Source organism: Pezoporus flaviventris, unplaced genomic scaffold (assembly GCF_033815535.1).
Source record: "Pezoporus flaviventris isolate CSIRO_AGI_PZ_B2104156 unplaced genomic scaffold, CSIRO_AGI_Pfla_v1 ptg000001l, whole genome shotgun sequence".
NCBI classification, from domain to species: domain Eukaryota; kingdom Metazoa; phylum Chordata; class Aves; order Psittaciformes; family Psittacidae; genus Pezoporus; species Pezoporus flaviventris.
In genome coordinates, this window is record NW_026892549.1 from 47350969 (window position 1) to 47370537 (window position 19569).

General features: G+C 40.4%; 1 long non-coding RNA gene across 1 annotated transcript; it reads right to left on the reverse strand.

Moving 5' to 3' along the window:
* Window positions 1-5071: 5071 nt before the first annotated feature.
* Window positions 5072-18687, reverse strand: LOC133270921 (uncharacterized). Its single transcript, XR_009743962.1, has 3 exons — window positions 17377-18687; window positions 7239-7298; window positions 5072-5362 (listed from the first exon to the last, which is right to left on the reverse strand). It is a non-coding gene; the product is annotated as an uncharacterized LOC133270921 (long non-coding RNA).
* Between the last annotated feature and the right edge of the window lie 882 nt (window positions 18688-19569).

Sequence of the window (19569 nt, forward strand, 5' to 3'; positions counted from 1 at the left end):
GAACTTGTTTGGGTAACAAGTCTGCATTATGCATTTCTTGGCTATTGCTGTCAGCCTCTTTTTATGTATTATTATTTTTTATGAAACAAAAACTTGCTTTGAATTTTCAGTGAATATAAAAAGCCGGTCACAGTCCCCTTTGAAACGCATAAAAATGTGTATACTTGGCAGGGAAATCTTAAAAAAGGTGCAGGCTACAAGTTATATTGGTATTTCTAGCTTTCACCTCAACAGGGACCATAAGCTGACCCCTTGTTAGTGGTACCTCTTGTCAGGAGTCAGGTAACCTCCATACAGTTTTTCCTTAGTCAAAAGTTATCAGCATACTTTTAGATCTGGCTTTACAGTCTATACTCTTCAGCTCAAAGCATTTCCTGTCAAGTCCAGAAGTGTTCCAGTCAACCATAGCCAGACATGCAGTCCATAGGTAGGCAGCAAATGTACTTTTGAAACCAGCCTTAAACCTGCTCTAATTTAGAGTGGAGAAGTAGGGATGAGGGAAAGCTAGTAATAAATTCTCACTGGCTTGAGGATTATGTGACAAAAATAGCAGTGACTTCTTCCCACAAAATCTTCAGCAATTACAGCCTGGATGCCTGGCTATGAAGTCCCAGGACAACCATGATGGATGGATTGTACTGCTTTTAACAAGGGACTGGAAAAGAGGAGGCATCCTTTTCATTTTGTCCACTCTCTCAACTCATTAATGTCCATGTTTTACTATGAATTGAATGCCACAGTGAGTGTGAATGCACAGCCAGCTTTGGACATTTTTCTCACTCCTTAGAGGGGATCTAAATCTATCTGAAATGCTCTTGGGGAAAAAAAGAATGTCTGAAAGAAAAAAAAACCTCCACTAAACAACAAAATAGCAAAATTAACAACAATAAAAAAGGTTGAACCTGCACAGATGAGCAAGGATAAGGGGTCTGAGTTAATGTCTTACTCATTATTCCACGTATTAAAAAACTGATCAATAACAAACAGCAAACATCAGCTATGTAACTCAAGCCATGTCATTTCCATTGTTTGTATTTTGAAGACTGAAGTATTTACAGTTTCTGTGCAAACTAAAAGTATGCTTCCATTGTGGTAAAACAATTACAGCCCATAAATTGGGTACTGTCACTTTCCGTTCAAGTGCCTTCATGGTGGATTTACCTAAGCTGTTTTACTTCACATTTGTGATGGACTAAGGATGCACTGGTTTAGCTTATATTTCTGATATGCATGGGCCTTGCACAACCTAAATTCACAAAGAATTTTACTTACTACCAGTGCAGCAAAAGCATTTCATAGGATCAGAGTGAAAGGCACAGGAAAAAGCCAATGCCCATACACGTTGCCTTGGCAAGAAGAGGACGCATCACAGTAAAGACCTTACTCTCATTCTTCCTAGCTTCTTGTTGTATAACTTCACTGCTTTCCTCAGTGCTACCAGTGATTTCTACAGGATAAATAGGGATAGGGAAAGATGCAAATTGCGTGGAAACACTCTTGAAAGGAGGAGTAAAAAAAAGAAAAAAGGAAATGTGGAATTTCTTCAAGTAGGACAAATTGTACAAAAGACAGCTTAAAGCCACATCGAACACTTTTAACTATTCCTCTACAGAAATGCCAGCTGAGATCACCACTGGAACAAGCTACGATCCATCTGGAAAAAGAGATGGCCATGAGTGGACATGGCGTGCCAAATGGGACGCTGTTCTTAAACATGATGTGTGACACAAAGAAGTTTGCAAACAGCTGGCTTTGTAGGCACATGTGGGCAGACAAGCCCACACAACGTTGGAACAATACTGGCAAGCCACTTATTCAGCAAAACAACAAAGTTCTGGGTATGCGACCATGTGACTGAATACAGGGATGAGTCAATTCTAAACCTAGACACTCTGAATAAACTAAACAACAAAAAGGTTTACACATCCCAAAACCATGTGTAACTTTAATCTTTGTAGGACTTCTGCTAAAATCCAGCATCTCTCTAGAAATACTGCTTGTTCTGTTCTCTCTTCTTCCCCGTAATTGCAAGCTTGGTAGGAATCTTAAATGCTTTGGCTAAGAAAAAGGTACAGAAATGGCAAAACTATTATCAGCTATTTCTGGCATAAAGAGTATTGTAGCAAATTCAGACTTCAGTTGGGGAAAAAGCAAATATTTCAAAATATACAGACTCATGATAAGCATTCAAAAAGCTTCCAGCAACATATATAAAACGATTTTGTCCAGTATAGAAAACTATGCCTTTGGAGGGGGAAGTCACCCACATAGACATTACAAAGTCCATTTTGTCCAAAATGGGATAGTCAGTTTGAACCTATGACTTCTTCTACTATAGCTATCCATCTCTGTCTATTTTTATGTGCTGTGAGGTAGCTTCAGATTCATCTAAGTACATGCTTTTGTCTGGCAATTCCAATGAGGAAGTTGTCACCTGAACAACCATATGCAGTCCCTGGCATTGCCTAAGGCTACATTTCCTAACTTTACAGGACAACTTCCAGCTCCAGCTCGGTATTCTAAGCCTTCTCCTCAGTATCCTGAATGTTTCTGGGACCAAGACAACTAGTTCTGGGAGCACATTTGCCAAATACAGGTTGTACCATGGCTGCTCTTTGCACAAAGGTTTGGCACCAGCAGCAGATACGCCCACAGAGCACTGCCCAAGGCCCTGAAGCACGGGTTCCTGCAGTTACTGCAACCACACCAGCCAGTGTGGCTAACATGCACCGATGTTTACAGTACAGTTACTGCAAACAGGATTGACAGAACCATATCCAGAACACTTGTACTTTCCTCTTTCTAGCCCATCTCCATAATGTGCTCTACTGTCAGACTTGAGCCCCCATTACAAACCCCTGTTTTGTTTAACTGCTTATAACAGACATCAGAAAGGAAAAATCCCCCGTAGGGAGGTTACTAATTTAGTGAAATCCTGCAGGGACTCAAGAAAGTCTGCAATAAAGCGAAGCATGCCGTGGAGTTTTCTAAAGACTAACAGGGTTTGAGAGAAAACAGGTACTCCCAAGCTGTCACTGCTCTTCTTTGCAGAGATCCCGCTCTGTTGAAAAAGGCAACATTCTGATTTGTGAATCTGATCCAGTGTTTTTAACTGGGCTGCTTTCCAAAGTAATGTATTAAAGAACTTCCTTGATTCAAATTATTTTCCCATTTTAGCTTTCTCAAGGTGGACGCTCTCCGCTGACCAAATTTGTTATTTTGATTATTCACCATTTCCAAAGCTAATGAAATGTTGGTTTAAGGGGTAGAGTGAAGGCTTTAAAACATGATTCATCACAACAGTGAATTTACTTTTTCATTTGCAAGTAACTGATCAAATTCTGCAAGAAGAGTGTGGAACTCTGTTCAGTTCTCAGTTCACTATTATGGACTCATGATTAAATCAATCACTCATTGATGTGAGCCTGAAAAACCTCAGAATTTTAGTTTTAAAATGCCGTTCCCAGCTGCGTTACAGCACATTGAATTGGAAGTATGGCTGAGTTCAGCCAGAAACTTCTTTGTATGCTACTTCAGACAGAGCCTCTCACACCTCTCTCTCCCTCTTCTTGGTTTAGGCATATATCCTGGATGACTATTAGTTACATATAACTAATCTCAGCTGCCATCTATTAAGAACTGAAAGAGACATAAATGTGATGGATGGACCACCATAAAAGTATTGACTGGATAAAATATTGACTGGATGGCTGCACACAGAGAGTTGTGGTCAACAGCTCAGTGTCCAACTGGGGAGCAGTAACAAGTGGTGTCCCTCAGGGACTGGTGTTGGGACCGGCCTTGTTCAACATCTTTGTTGCTGACATGGACAGTGGGATTGAGTGCGCCCTCAGCAAGTTTGCCAATGACACCAAGCTGTGTGGTTCGGTTGATACGCTGGAGGGAAGGAATGCCATCCAGAGGGACCTTGACATGCTTGTGAGGTGGGCTGATGCCAACCTCATGAAGTTTAACCATGCCAAGTGCAAGGTTCTACACCTGGGTCAGAGCAATCCCAGGCACAGCTACAGGTTGGGCAGAGAAGAGATTCAGAGCAGCCCTGCAGAGAAGGACTTGGGGGTGTTGGTTAACGAGAAATAACATGAGCCAACAGTGTGCACTTGCAGCCCAGAAACCAACCGTATCCTGAGCTGCATCCACAGCCCAGCAGCCTGGACACAGAAAGCTGTTTAGATATCTACTGAGTTTTCTGAGACCACCTAGCCAAGTTGGGTACTTAAAGTCAGATGAAAAAAACCTGGACTTTAGGTAACTTCCCTGCTTGAGCACATCTGAAAAAATACTAAGCAAATATCAGCTTCATTCAGTGACCACGTACTGTATAAGGTCCAATTTCAGGTCTCACAGCTAAAAGCTTAATTGAGTATTTGTACATGTTTCTGTCTTAAGAAGGTGTTTCGCAGTGTGGTCTACCTGCGTAGCGTCTGAGGGTCTGAGCACATACTATTTGGTGCAGAGAAACCCTCTCTGTTGTTCTTTACTGATTTTCACAGTATGCAACACGGACAGAGATCATACTGATGAATAAATACAGGCCAGGCAACCCACGCTGTTGAGATAAGGTTCTTAAAAGCCTTAGCATTCCTAGCAAAAAATATTATTCATCCATTAAATTAAATACAATATACACCCAAATCCTAGCACTTGCCCTAGAAACCTAGTCCTAGAAACCTCAAAGATGTCATCAGAGCACCCTTTCAGGAAACAGTATTGCCAAAGAGACTGCTCCTGGTAACTTCAAAAGGCTTACCTTGTGCAAGCTCTACCCACTTCTGGGACAGCAGGTCACATAAGGATGTGCTATGTGCTTGTAGCAACACAGCTCTAATGGACACTGACGTATCAGGGATTTACCTACCTCCAAAAAAACCCAGGACTGAAAGCAGAAAGAAGGAATGCTGGTCTGAAACACTTGCTTTTTTCCCCTGAAGTCTAGACTGCAACTCGGCTACCATTTCACTAAGTAGTATTATGTTTTCACTGCAAGTTTTGTCAAGAAATAAGTGATGGTTTTGCAATACCAAGAGAAAGACTGTTCTAATCTACCTGATGCCTTTGACATTGCTTCCTCTACAGCCAACCTCCAAGACGGAAATAAACACTGTTGCCACAACCATGAAGAAAAAAACTGCAGCAACAATAGCTACAGAGGCTTGAAGAACCCTCTGAAGCACCCAAACTCCCCAAGATACAGCTGGCAGCAGAGCTGCCATTACCAGCTCTGCCCCATGCCTAGCACTACTTGTTAAACCAGAACTGCTCTCCAGACTCTGATGGTGGCCAAGAGGTACTACTAACAGACAGCCTAGCTTTTCTGTGCTGCTTATGTTATGCAGACAAGCTGTCGAAAACAAGGAGAATTAGAGCTTCATAAACTGTATGCTTTCATATTGAAAAGGAAAAGGAAGAGCTTGCTTTACACTTAAGGAAACAGCAAAGTTTTGATATTGTTAAGTTACTAGGGTTAACTATGACTTCAATAAGCCACTGTCTAGCTTCTTATAAGACACAGCAAAACAAAACCCCCAGAACAAGATAGCCCTCTTCTTCAGAATAAGATCGTATGATTTTATATTTTTAAAAGCCACATTGATAGAGGTATAAAACACATGAATGCAATCATAAGAAACTTGTTTACTTGTACCTCTAAACCCTTCTCTGGGTTTTAAAATGTAGGACTCCTTCCCTGTTTTGAGCACATTTCCTCTGCATTTCATGAGGTGGTGGCTCCCTGCTGCTTGAGAAGGTTCCCTTTATAGAACGCAGAACAATGAGTTTGGAGAACTTTTGATTGATAATAGCTTACATATGGTGTTACAGAAAAGGAGTCTATTTTAAGTATCGCTCTTCTCCGAGAAGGGATTTTAAAGAGGCACCATGTGCTCCAAACTTGCTGGCAATACACTGAGTCTCCTCTCAAAGCCTGCCTCTGGAACTGCTCCCTGGCTTGTGATGGAAACACACTAGCCCACTATAAACCTCACCAACATTCAGAGAGCGGTGGAAGTACAGGTATTTCGATGCTTATGAAGTTTTGGCAATATGGTAGCACTGGTGTGTAACATGCAACTCTGAAGAGGGTTCCTAGGAAACACTTACATACCACTGTCAGGTATACGGGTCCAGAGCAATAGATATTTCCTCCACATAAACCCAGAGAAAGGGAAAAAACACCCGGTCATCATTCAAGCCTACTCTTCTCCCTAGTTGCTGAGTTTTTCAAATTTATTTGTAACACATTCTTACAAGGAAATATGAATTGTAGTTAGAGACATTTTGAAACGTAATTGACCAAATATCAGGGAAAAGAAAGTATGTGAAACTTTTTTTCAGGTGAGTCTTCAGGTCTTTCTGACTTTCATCAAGATCGATTTCCAAAACATAATGTTAAAGGCATCACATATGCTGCCTTTCAGATAAGAAGTTCATGTTTCTCACCATAATCAAGGATTCCAGGAACTATTCTCTCAGCAAATGCTACACAGGAAGGATCCTGTGACCTTGCAGCATTTCAACCGGCACTGAGAGCAATCTGCCAACTTAAATTCTGCCTACAGTTTTTACGATTACACAGCACTTCCTTTCCTAAATAGTTGCATTGCCTTAGAAACTGTTTAATACTATTCACATATGGGTGAAATAATCCCTATCAACTTCAGTGATTCCAAATATTTCAAAGATCAAATTAGATTATTCTCATCAAAGTCTGTAAGAAAAAAAGCTTCCGTTTGTAGCAACTTATAAACACTTTTGTAAATGTCCACAGCTATGACTTGGAATAAAACAGAAATACGCAGAAAGTGTTATTTTTTTCTTATAATTTCCTTCTGACTTGAATGTGTTTTCTATAAATGCGTTATCAACACTGTTCAAGTACAAAACCATTTGTTCATGGTAACAAGATCACTAATAATTATTTGTCATCTGTGACAGGTTACTTGATAAAGCACATGATAGTGTTTCTGTTTCCTGGGTATCTACAACTTTGCATAATAGAAGCTACATAAAGTGGCTGGTGTGGGAAGGGAACAATGAAGCAACTTATCTTCCTTTAAACATAAACCAGGCTTTGTTCTTAATTTTCACATACTGATCAGCAGATATGCATACAAAGAGTTAAACTTTAAATATTATCTGAGTTACGTTTTCCCTCTATAGAAGTATATGCAGTCAGCAAGAAAGTAGTACAAAAAAGTTCAGTTATCTGCTTTACTCACCCCACAAGGTGTTTGACATGGTGATCATCAAACATCAGAGGTTCATAAAACAATTCTTGACTGTGATGGAAAAAGATGGTGATTATAAAACCAGCAAATTATGTTACCTATTTTTACTTAAACTACTTCAGTGCTTGCATACTTTTTCCTAGCATCAGCATGAATTAACTACAGGCTCATTCCATAAATACATAAGGCCAAAGTTATCTCTAAGGTACAGCAAAGATTATTTTGTTCTAAATGAAAACCACCTGCATGTTAATGTAAAATAATGAAAACGTCATGGGTACATCCATTCATCCAGAGCTCAGTATTTTTTAAATTTCAAGTCAAAGACAGTACTGGTGCCTTCTGCTTGATTCAAAGAAAGGATTTATTAAGGAAGTTAACTTCACTGAGCTTGTAATACAAGTAAGCAAGCAAATTAACAAAACAACTTAGCATTGGACAGTCCTTAATGTCAGCATCATTGTTCACATCTATAACTAGAGACAATGGTGCTCCTCGGTCTTTTAAGTGATGGGTGACTGTACAGCATTCGTAGCAACAGCTTGTACCAGAACATAAAAAGCATTAGTTTAGGCAAAAACCTTGGCAGAAGGATTGAATTCAGCTTTACATCACAGTTCTGTGCAATTAATCATGACATTATGAAGGGCAAATACCTCAGTGTCTCACTGCCAGTCTTGTCATTTTAGAGATATTTTACACTGTGATATTTTTCTCATCCTCATGGGAGCTCTTCCTTGTCCCTTTTCCCTTCTGAGCAAGAATGCAAGTAGAATCTTTAAGACGTGAGGCACAAAGGTATTTTGCAGATTCAGGGCCCACCCACAAGCTTCTTTTCCCTGATGCTTCCAGCTCCAGGAACAATGTTTACCAGAAAGGAATTTATTTCCCTGGAAGAAGACAGGGAGTGGATAAATGCTAACACCAGGGAGCATTTCATACTCTTAATAAACCATCAATTCAAGTTAATGTATGCAGACTCACAGAATGCAACTGTGATGCTAAGGGAAAACATACGCTTCCCATACAGAAACAATAAAATCTTTCTAACTGTCTTTCAAGATTCTCTTTCTTCTTCAGCCTGAGCCAATGCAGTCTAATCATAGGGAGTCATTTGGGAGAATCATGCAAAAATGTCTGCCTCAACTCATGCTGCATTGCTCCTTGCAGCATTTGGAAGCTGCTTTCTTTTCAATGAGCTATGCTTATTATACCCTATGCTTTGTTTATTTTTCCAAGAAAGGTCCCCTAACTCAAGCCAGTTTCTCTGAAACACCATTGCTCCATTCCTTGCCTCTGCTGCCTCACCATGTGAAATACAATTACTTCAGATGAGAGAGACACACCAAGTACGTTCTGACACCCTTTATCAATTACAAACTAGACAAGCTGATGGCCTAGCTGGTAGAGGTCAGAAGAGAGTCTGGGTCATGCATAGCTTGAAACTTTGCATCACAAAACCTAGGACTGCAACTGGTTGATAGCTTCAAAGCAACACTTCCATCCACTGTTTCACTGCAACATTCTTCTCATAAGCATCTTAAATGGATAATACTAAAATTAAAGTCCAGAAAAAACTGCGACCATCTTGTAGAAAAAAGAAGGAGTTGTGGATTTGGTTTTTTGTTTGTTTTTTGTTTGTTAGGTTTGATTTTGTTTTAAGGAATGAAGACATTAAGATGGCTTTTGAAGAGAGGACTCAAACAGATGTACCAACTCGAAGTACAACTGTAACTAAAACAGCGGCACAATGACCTCCACATATGGATGTTAACTTACTCTGGCAGCCAAGAGGATAACTTTCCAGTCATCAAGATAACCCCCTTCCAGATCTTCTAACAGTCATGTTAACCAATAACAACACTCTTAACAAGCTGATCCAGTTACCTTAAGCTATCCCAAATAAACATTTTTTCAGCTTGTGGCCTGCCTCCTTCAGTGGTAGCAAATCTCTACAAGTGGTAGCAAATTCCAGGTAACAGGCACACTGAGGGTTAGAAATTTATTATTAAAAATTCCCTTTATTGCTTCATAATCCCTGTTAATTCCTCTAAACTTCCACAGATGTGCTTAAGTGTCTATACACACAGGAGCAGAGGTGAACCATACAGATTTCATTCTAGGGCAAGAACTAAACTGGTCAAAAGGATCTTCTGTTCATTGGAAAAAGTGATCCAGTTTCCTTGTGTAGCCTACTTCTTTGGCTAGAGAAAATAAACTCCCTAATGATTACAAAAATTATCTGTAATGTTCTAGATAGGGGAATACAAACTGGGTAGTTTAAATATTAAGGCTTTTATTTTATTCATTGGCACATATATCGAACTTTTTGAGGAACAGTTCACAATACAAGCACATCCTTCTGCACTCTGAGCTTCCTATCAGGAAAAGTAATGGTCAGGTGCTGATCTTGTTTATACCCATGGGACAATTATGAACTTTGGCCTTATGGAAGATGCAGTTTTAGTAAGTAGTGGGGAGTTTTGTTAATAGTTATATGCATTAAATATATATATATATATTGAAGGGGAATATTGAGAGGCGGTCAGTGTTCCTACTGCATTCAAATTCTCCTGTGTTGGGAGGATTAGACACGCTTTCCCTTCCTAAATAGGACTGAAGAAAGCACGCAAGGTAAACTCCTCATAGTATTTTAAAAATCCCCCTTAACCAGAAAACGTGGAAAGCTTTAAGCCTCAGGAGGCAGTAGCTAGTAGGATTGCAATGGCTTTGACTTACAAGGTACAGTTTGGACAAGGACACCACCACCTCCTTTAAGTGAGGTGTATGCCACTTATGAAAAGGGAATCTCAAATGCAAATTCACAGACAAGAAAGAGCTATAAAACCCTTTCGTGTTTCCATGGGCAGGGCTAGTCAACTAGCTTATGCTTGTGTATGCTTCCACCTGCAAACATGGTTAAGTGCTGCGATCAGCTCCTGTGATTTCTTACTATGCTTCACATGGATCCTAAACCCCTATTTCCTACAAGCATGTGACAGTCTCAGTGACACTGGACAATACACACACCTATTATTCAGCATCACAGAGAAAAGCTTTAAAAAGCATGCCTTTAATGAGCATACAGCCTCGGAAAGCCAGAATAAACCAAAAGCAAACAGATATCAGAGTTCAGTTTGGTTTACAAAAAAGTTTTACAAATATTAAGCCACTACCCTCAATTTTGACTGCTTGTGGTTAGCAATGGTGGATCAGAACAACCACCATCTAAGGGGGAAGATTAGTATGTAACACCGGGACACCAACTATGCAGATGATCTGACATAACAAGCTTCATCTGGGGACAGTGGGCTGCCCAAGCACTGGTTCAACTGCAGAGACAAGGCTTCACAAGGGAGAACTGCTGCTGAAAGAAGGCACAACCTTGCAACCCAGTACTGCAGGGCCAATCGCATGCAGAAACAGAATATAAACGATTTCTCACACTTCCAAAAAGCTCATGACTGCTGGACCAGGCTGATAAATGAGCAAAGAAGCCAGTGACTTTTGGGTCATTTGGGAGCCCAGAACATTTTCTAAATTAAAACCAGCAAAGAAGCAAGAGCTGGAATAGATAGCCAAGAGGGGGGAAGGAGAGGAATAAACCTTTCTTTCCCCACAATTAAATTGTTCGGCATTATGCTGACTGCTGCCACACAAGAGGTCCTGGGGAGAAGCAGCATATGCTGCAGTAGTACTCTTTACTCATGAGAGTGAGCATGGTGAGATTTTATCACCACTGGCTATTTTCCCTAAGAGGTACAGCTGTTAACCAGAGCTGCACAAAGCAAGAAGTACCTTCTACTTTTCTTTTTCTAGTGATTCAGAAACAGTTCATGAGAAGGATGGGTTAGGGCTTATAAATAAGATGAAGCTTTAAGGTAACCTAACAAACACAGGAGGGAACTTGCAAGAGAATGAGGGCTGTGTTTCCTCTGTTTTGGCAAGAAGTACAATACACAGTTTGATTGCTGTACCAAAAAAAGTGTTGCACAGCAATTCAAGCTCTGCCTCTTTTCAATGGCCTGCACATGCCTCCCCCCCCAACCCCCATCCTGACTGCCAGGAAGGTCTGACTTTGTCCCTCTGCATATCCCAGAGGTCCATGTTAAATAGGAAAGAGAATTATAATGTAGAAAAATAAGCCACTGATACTTAAGTCTTAAATCAATATTAGAACAGGAAGCTTTAGACGGTTATATAGGTCAGGGAAGTATCTGAAGCCCAAACACTGGCTAATTTGATTCATGGAGAGAGCTCTACTGCTTGAAGGAACTGCTGCTCTGGGTACCCAGGCTGTCCCCCACATAACACCACATTTTACTGCTTCAAGACCATGCAAGGGTAGAACAGGTCTGGTTTCACACAAAGCTGGTCTTTGAACTGCACTCGGGAGGAGAGGAAAGTCATAGCTCCCATTCTGTGACAAAGCAACACGCACAGTAAGCCTCAAGAACACATTCTGAGTAGTTCTTAAGAAAACTCAAACTGGGAAAGAGAGGCTTGGATTTGTAAAAGGAATCTAAACCTGGAATTATAAAGCCTGCAATGTGACAGGCACTCTGGTTGTAATTCTGACCAAAAAAAACCACCACAAAACAGAAAAACCCCAAACAACCAACAAACCAAAATTCCTAGAAAACCACAAAATTTAAAAAGCTACAGTAAAACTATGCAAACAATGGTACTTGTATGGAGTATTTGGTAGGACTGGGGCTAGTACACACAGCAGCACCTCATATTGTTGAATGCCCAGACTTCTTACAGAATCACAGCCTATTCTGAAGCATGCTGAAATCAAAAGGGAGTAATTTATAAGACTCAATATGTTTTGACTCGTGTCTTCTGTGAGCTGACTTCAGCAGAACAACTGCTTAATACCATTCACTAAGTCGCTGAAAAATGCTTGGTACTCAGGCCTCGGAAGAACAGAACCATCATGCCTCAAACAATCAAAACTCATGCTTTAAAAGCACATGCTAATCAAGCACAAATACTGGAGGCAGATTGTGACCTGACAGAAACTGCACCAGGAAGAGGCTAGAGAATTGCATTGTCTCAACAGCTCTGCATGTGAACCTGGGTATTCAAGACCTCCTCCACGCATCCACCCCCACTGCCATCTGTAAATCAATATATTAAATAAAAAGCTCTGAAAGCTGCGTGTAAAACAGGTTTTTCATGTCTCGATGATTTAGAAAGACTGGTTACAACGGTTGGCTTATAGGGAACATATAGATTAACATTTCTGTACGTACACAGTACCTTTTTAGGAGTGCTTATACAGCTTAGACTTCTGTACCTTATCCTAACTACAAACATACTGAGGGAACGTACTCAGGAAAATATGAAGCAGTGTAGCAACCATAAAGGACAGTTGTTCTTTAGGAATCTCATTACACATGAGATCTAAGCATTAGGAAGGTGAGCAAAATGGAAACAACTCCTCAAACACCAGGATTATTTTGCCAGCATGACACACATTTACATGTCTTCTGACCCTCTGAAGTGTTCATGCCTTATGCCACATGGGGACTTCCTTTGGTGCCTTTTATTTAAAATCTGCCTAAGGATGCCCACACACAGCTCTCCAGGGCATGGCTTGAGAATTTTGTCAGACTCATGCCAGTCTAATATTACTTGTGCAGTAGCTTACACACTGTCTGAAGAAATTCCGTGCTGCACAGTTTGCTCTCATCCAGAAAGACAAAACAAAATGGGAATAATTACAAATTTGTGTCTCTCCTCAGTACTATCTTCTCAGGGGCGATACTCCTGTATTCCCAAAATGACTTACCTTCCACACTTACTTGGTGTTGCTCTTGTTTCCATTAGTGGAAATCACAATTAAGAATACTAGGATGGAATAAAGCATAGCGAATAATGGGATGGAAATTGTAAAAAGCTGTTTAAGCAAGCCATAATAGCCATGCTACATTTAAATCCCCTGAACATATGCAGTGTTTCCTATTTAGGATCTTTGATCTGCTCTGCATTTAGGGACAGACACCCAAATATCCACCGAAAACACAATCTTTCTGGACAATTTCTTGGCGGAAGAAAAAAACAGAAGAGAGAGTGTAGAAAACACGGAAGCTGAAACTCAAAACCCAAGCTGTTTTACAAACTAAGGAGCATAAGAAATTAATCTATACTTAAGCTGCTACAGCAGACTGTAGGCCTAACGTGCATTTGATGCATACCAGAGAACCTTGAATGAGAAAAGGCATGTGAATAAAATATGACTCAATAAAATATTTAATGCCGAAATGTCAGGATTTTAATTATGTGCAATGTCAGCCCTGTGAATATGAAGCACAAAGCACCTCAAGTATTTAGGGCACTGACAACAGTAGTTACAAACGTATTCACTGATTTATTTTACAAAACAGTTATGTTGGATGCAGCACTTGAGAAACAAGCAAACAGATAACTCCAAACCAACAACAACAAGAAGACCCCCAAAACCATCAAACCCCAAACAAAAACCCAAGAACCCAATAAAAAAAACACAAAGACCACATATCTAGATGTGGTCTTCACCAATAATCAGGACTACCAGTTTAATAACACCTGGTGTTAGATCTTCAAGCCACCTCCCTCAGATACATTTGTGCTCCAAATTGCTGTGGAGTCAGTAAAGGCACAATGTCAAGACTTCATAAAGAAATGCCACAGAAATGAGGGCAAGGAAAATGGAAACATCTGAAAGTGCATATGTGGATTTCAAAACAGTCTTCTTCAGCTTGGGAATGTGGAGAGCTGACACACTTTCAAGAGAGATGTATATCTGGATAAAAGCCCAAAATAGCTCCCAGATCATTCAGGAAGAAAGCAAAAATGGTAAAACAATTAACATACAGTGCTGTTCACGAAGAAAACAGGAAATATAGTCCACTGGGGAGAAATATAGAAGACTACTAAAACAGGCAGCCTCTTGCGAATGCAAACAAGAAATTAAAGGAGATGAGAAACTGATTCAAAACTCCCCCACAACAGCTCCTACAAACCACAAAGCCCAGCAAACCAGCTAAGAAGGAAGCAAGCAACACTACATATCTAACTGAATCCTTGTACAATCCTCCACACTTTATAGCTCATTCTACATCCAAATGGTAAAGGGAGGATTCTTCAAGATGTCTAGTGAAAACCCAAGAAAAACTTTAGTAATAAGGACAGACCGTATAAATGTAAGTTACAGGGGCACTCTCTTAGTAAAGCAGCACAGAACCTAAAGCAAACAATTATGCCTTTTGTGCTCAATCGGCCGGATTAATGCTTGAATGGACACAGACATTTTACGTATCAAATAAACAGTATTGAGAGTTAGGATATCGATTTACATAAGAAGAATATGACTAGAGACCTGTGCAGGAAGGAGCACGCACTGTGACATGATACTGTGGTCAGTTTTCAGAACCACTTGCATTCAGGCAGGCCCTGACTTCAAGTGACACAGCTATGCCTGTCCCAGCAGACATATAGACAGCAGCAAGATAAGAGCCCATGAAAATCTGAGAGGAGGAAACTAATGCTGGCCTTCCTCTGGCATTTTCTGAATGCTTGAATCAGCAAACTTCCTCTCCTCCCCCCCCCCACCTTTTTTTTTTAAGTAGCTTTGGGCATAGTCTTTGAAGCAGACTTTATCTTCTTTTCTGGGCACAGGATGAAAGAAATCATAACTTAATGCACCATAAAGAAAGCAAACAGAGCAAGAAAGTATAGTAGAATATAGTAGAAAGACTAGGAATGCACAGGGTTAAAAACAAAATGAGAAGAGACTATAGTGGTAAGGTGTCAACAAAAGAGTGAAACAAGGAAAGAAATCCTTACTGGTGACCCACAGTATCAGAAATAATGCTAGGGAGAAAGTACAAGTACTCTTTGCTACTGTGTTTAACAGCAGAAATAAAATCCTGCAAATCAAGCTTGAGAATACAGAAACAGAAATACGAAATTAGAGGAAATTATTCCAATGCCAGATAAATACAGCAGGCTCAGATGCAGCAGTGTGCTCTGCTCGTTAAGCTATTGGAGACACTGAGGTTTTTGAGAAAGACTGTCAAATGATTCTGAGACTCCAATGAGATTAATGCATCTGTGAATGAGTCTCACCAGCTAACCTTCTGAATTAGCCACTGTACAAATGCTAGATCTGCAAGGAGGTTAGGAAAGAAGAGGGTTGTGTGAAAGTAAATAAGTAGATAAGCAAGAAGGCCATTTGACTGCAGGCTGAATGTATCACTCTCAGGAGCGGTCACTGACCGCTGCTAATGAGAAGTAACCTGGGGTCTTGCAAATGAAGGTGAGATGTCTTCACATTTTAAGTTTTCTGAAGACTTCCCTCACAACTGACACAACTCACTGTACATCCTCTAGACTTAGTTTTCTCCTGATAACACAGACATTAGACTACTTTTATCATATAATCAAGACAAATTCTATTGCCTATTTAGGTTGACAATAGGCTAGTAGAAGGGAGAACTTCTTGAAGAGTTCTGGGGTGGTGCCTTGACAATGTTTTTATTTTGTCCAGTTTTTCTAAACTTACTTCCATTTCAGGGCTGATAAAGCTCCTGCTCTACAGTCAGAATACATACCACTTCCTCTTTATACGAACCTTGTGCTACCATCCACCTTTGATTCCCTTCCTCTCTCTACTTCTGCTCTTATAATTTCACAGATTTTGCCAGAAGGAGCCATTAGATCACTTAAGCAGACCTCCAGTATAATGCAGGCACTAACTTTCACCCAGCCCTTGCTGAAACCTACCTACTTCAGTGAAATGAAAGCAAGAGATTAAATTGTACACTGCAGGAGACCTTGAAGCAGAAGCTGTACCTGGGGACACTGTACTAGCAGAAACCTGGGCAAAATACATGCAGATAATTCCATCAAGAAACAACAGTCTCCACTGCAGAGAGTCATAGCGAGCCACAAGTCTGGCATTCAAAAAGACTTCTTTCCAAGCCAGAATCTGGAAGTAGAATATGCAGCACTAAGAATGACTGACCAGACAAAAAAAAATTCTATTTTCTCTTAGCTGTCTATACTATTTCTCAGCAATGGAAGGCTTATTTTCAGCCCTGACTAACTGCTGGTGTTTAGGAGAAAATACAAAAGCAAAATACAAACAAAACCCACTAGAGTAGTGTGAATAATAATGGAAAAGCCCTCCCTTACTCATAGTAGAAATCAGGCTACCTAAGATTTTATTATAATTGTAATGCATCTGAAGGCTGATATAAATTCAGACTCAAAATATGATCTGTCAATTTGCTTCTGAAATTTTAAAGCAGATACACAATCAAGTTTATAATCCAAGCAACAATAAACCTACCATCTTTACATGCACTTTTTTTTGTACTAATTTTACTATACTCTTAGACAGAGGGCTGGAACCTTATGGAAGGAGTGAAACTGCACGGTTTAATTCTCTCCCCACTGAGTTTCACCACACTTTCATGGGCAGAGATTGAGCTGCCACAGCAGGAATGACACCTTCTGAAAGCACTTTGCAGCAGAAGTCCATACAGAAGTCTGCGTATCAATAATAGGAACCCTAACCTCTACCAACAGGCAGTGCAAACTGCACCCACAGGATCAGTGATTCCTCTACTATTCTGTCTTACAAAAAATACCTCTTATCTCAGAGGAAAAAAAGGTGCTTAATGACACTAATTACAAAAATGCAGGGAACAGGCTAACAGCTCAGCAGGCTCTGTGATAGGGTGCTGAGCCTGAGGTAGACCTAAGGGACAATCACCCCACTGGTAATTAAAAAGGTCAAAGTGCCTGACTAAGCTCATTACAGATTTTAATACATGCACTTTGAACATACAAGAATTGAGAGATATCAGGCAGCTGTCAATCCAAGGTAGACCTCTTCATGACTTAATTTCCACCCCTATCAAGCCAGCAAGCTCACCTGTTTAATGGTCAATGCCTTCTTGCATGACACATTATGGACTACACAAATTCATTAGTTTGCTCTTCACTTTGTATTTCACTCCCTCAACCCTGTTCCCTCTGAAAGCACATTAAGTCCCCCAAACCATTATTTACATTCATTAGTTCTCAGTTTACAAAATGATACAAATTACCAAAAAATAACATCACAAGTAATGACCTTGTCTGGCTGTACTGCAGATAAGAAGCATGAAGGTCCTCAAGCAGTGTTAACACTCCAGCAAGCTCAGAAACAGCTGTTCTAACAGACCCATGGGCTTTAGCAAGGCCACTAGCCACTTAATCTGTGTACCACTGAAACTTGTTTCCAGGCTTGGCAGCTGGTACTTACGTCACAATTGCTGCACTTGCCAAGCAGTTCCAGAAAGTTCAGAAGGGAGGGATTAACAAGGCATTTCCCTCCCTCCCCTGTTTCACTCCTGATTGCTAGAGATGCACCAGCTGCTAAGTAGTGCAAGGCAGAGACAGCCTGTAGCTGCTCTGATTTACCTCTGCTTTATCTGGGCAGCCTCTCCCATGCCTCCCCAATCAGACTATGAAATCTCTGTAAAATTTAAGGTTGGACTTCAGCTTGAATCTTGGAAACTCAGACTGTTCCCTCATACACAAATCAGAGTAGAAGTATAGCTTTTTATGTAAAAGGTTACTGTCAACCGCAAAAGATAATTTATAGGACCATTCATGTCACCACTTGTTTCCCTATATGTGTCAAATCTTTCATGTCCTTAAGACAAATGACTGCATCCTTGATGAAATGCCATCTCCTCTGCCAGCTGCATCAGTAGCAAACTGGGGTAGATTTCCAATGCCAAAAAGGCAGATCTGTCCACATGGACAACCTTGTCCTGACAGCCTGATGCTACTGTGATCTGATCTTGCTTACACATGCACTTTGCTTTGCTTGTCTTGCTCCTTTCTCTCACAGATCCTGAACACTACAGGACCAAGTTCACTATCAAAAGCTTTGTTCTGTGACAGCAGAGGAGGGAGGAAATGCAGAAAAGAGAAACTACAGCATGTCTAATTTTAGCTTGCTTCTATTTCTGACAGAGTAACTTCAAAGGCAGCAAAAAAGTTGCTGTCTGCTCCCATTAAAATGCATGACATTTTCCAATTTCCCCATCAACTCCAATAGGAGAACCTCATACTAGGAAAAGCATACATCACTGAGTTCAGACAAAATATACGTAAGAGAGTTGTGACAAGGGGGTATTTTCAACAATGCTGCAGGGGTACACAGTGACCTGCTCAACATTCATCCTATTTTGCAGGACTGTAAAAACCCAAAAGCAAAGCACATCAGCAATGGGGAGAAAGAGAAAAGGGGGGGGGGGGTGTAAAAGACAATGAAAAAAAAAACCTATGACTTATTGTAGTGAGTACTCACTGTACAGCTCCATTTAGCTCAGCTGCCTTTCCCTTAGAAGAAGAAAACCACAGCTGTGTAGGCAACGCTTGCTTTAACAGCTAAGTACCTTCCTTATCAACTATTACATCCATCTGTAAGAGAGAAATGAATCTAAAAACACTTCCTACTACACACACTTGTATCCCATCTCATATAAGCTGGGAGCCATCATGTGACTACAGCATATAAGGAATGTCAAAGGCCCCACCTGCAGCCAACAAAGCACATGGGGCAGGAAATGAGTTTAACCATGCAACTAGAAAGAGAAGCACTGGACTTGTGGAGTTTTGAAGGAATATGATCGCTACTGGAAAAACAATATGACTTTTACTACTAAGCAGCTTTCCAGTCATAAGACCTGAAAATATTTAACTAAATACAACCTGAACTGAAGGCAAGGTCAAGCTTGAACATGCCTTAAAAACTGGAGAAAGTTGAATGTGGCTCCTGAATTAATCAGACAAGTCTGGGTCAGGAGAGAAAAGAAGCAATACCTGTGTGAACTCACATGTACAACTCATCTTTCCCATATTAGGACAGTATTAAATTGCCACTTCAAAATGGGTAGACACTGCAGAGAGTACATGAGACACTATCATTGACTCAGGATGAAAGTCAGTAAGAATATCAAGACTTTTTAATAAGACAAGTCTAAATGATTGAAATAGCACTTAAATGAGAATCAATGCCTCTACCATTTCATTCTTTATTCCTTCTACACTCTCATTAATGCCAGTCACTTCCCAGCCACAATAACTTTGTGACCAAGGCCATCTACTGGTGAGTAGGGTTTGCAAATTAATGGGGGTTTTGTTGGCCAGATTTAATCCGTGCTTGTCGAGATTCAGACACATGCACTGGAACTGTACTAAGCAGCTGTCAGTAATTAGTAAACATGACCATACTTTTGGATGAACAAATAAAAAAATAAGGCTTCCCAAACTC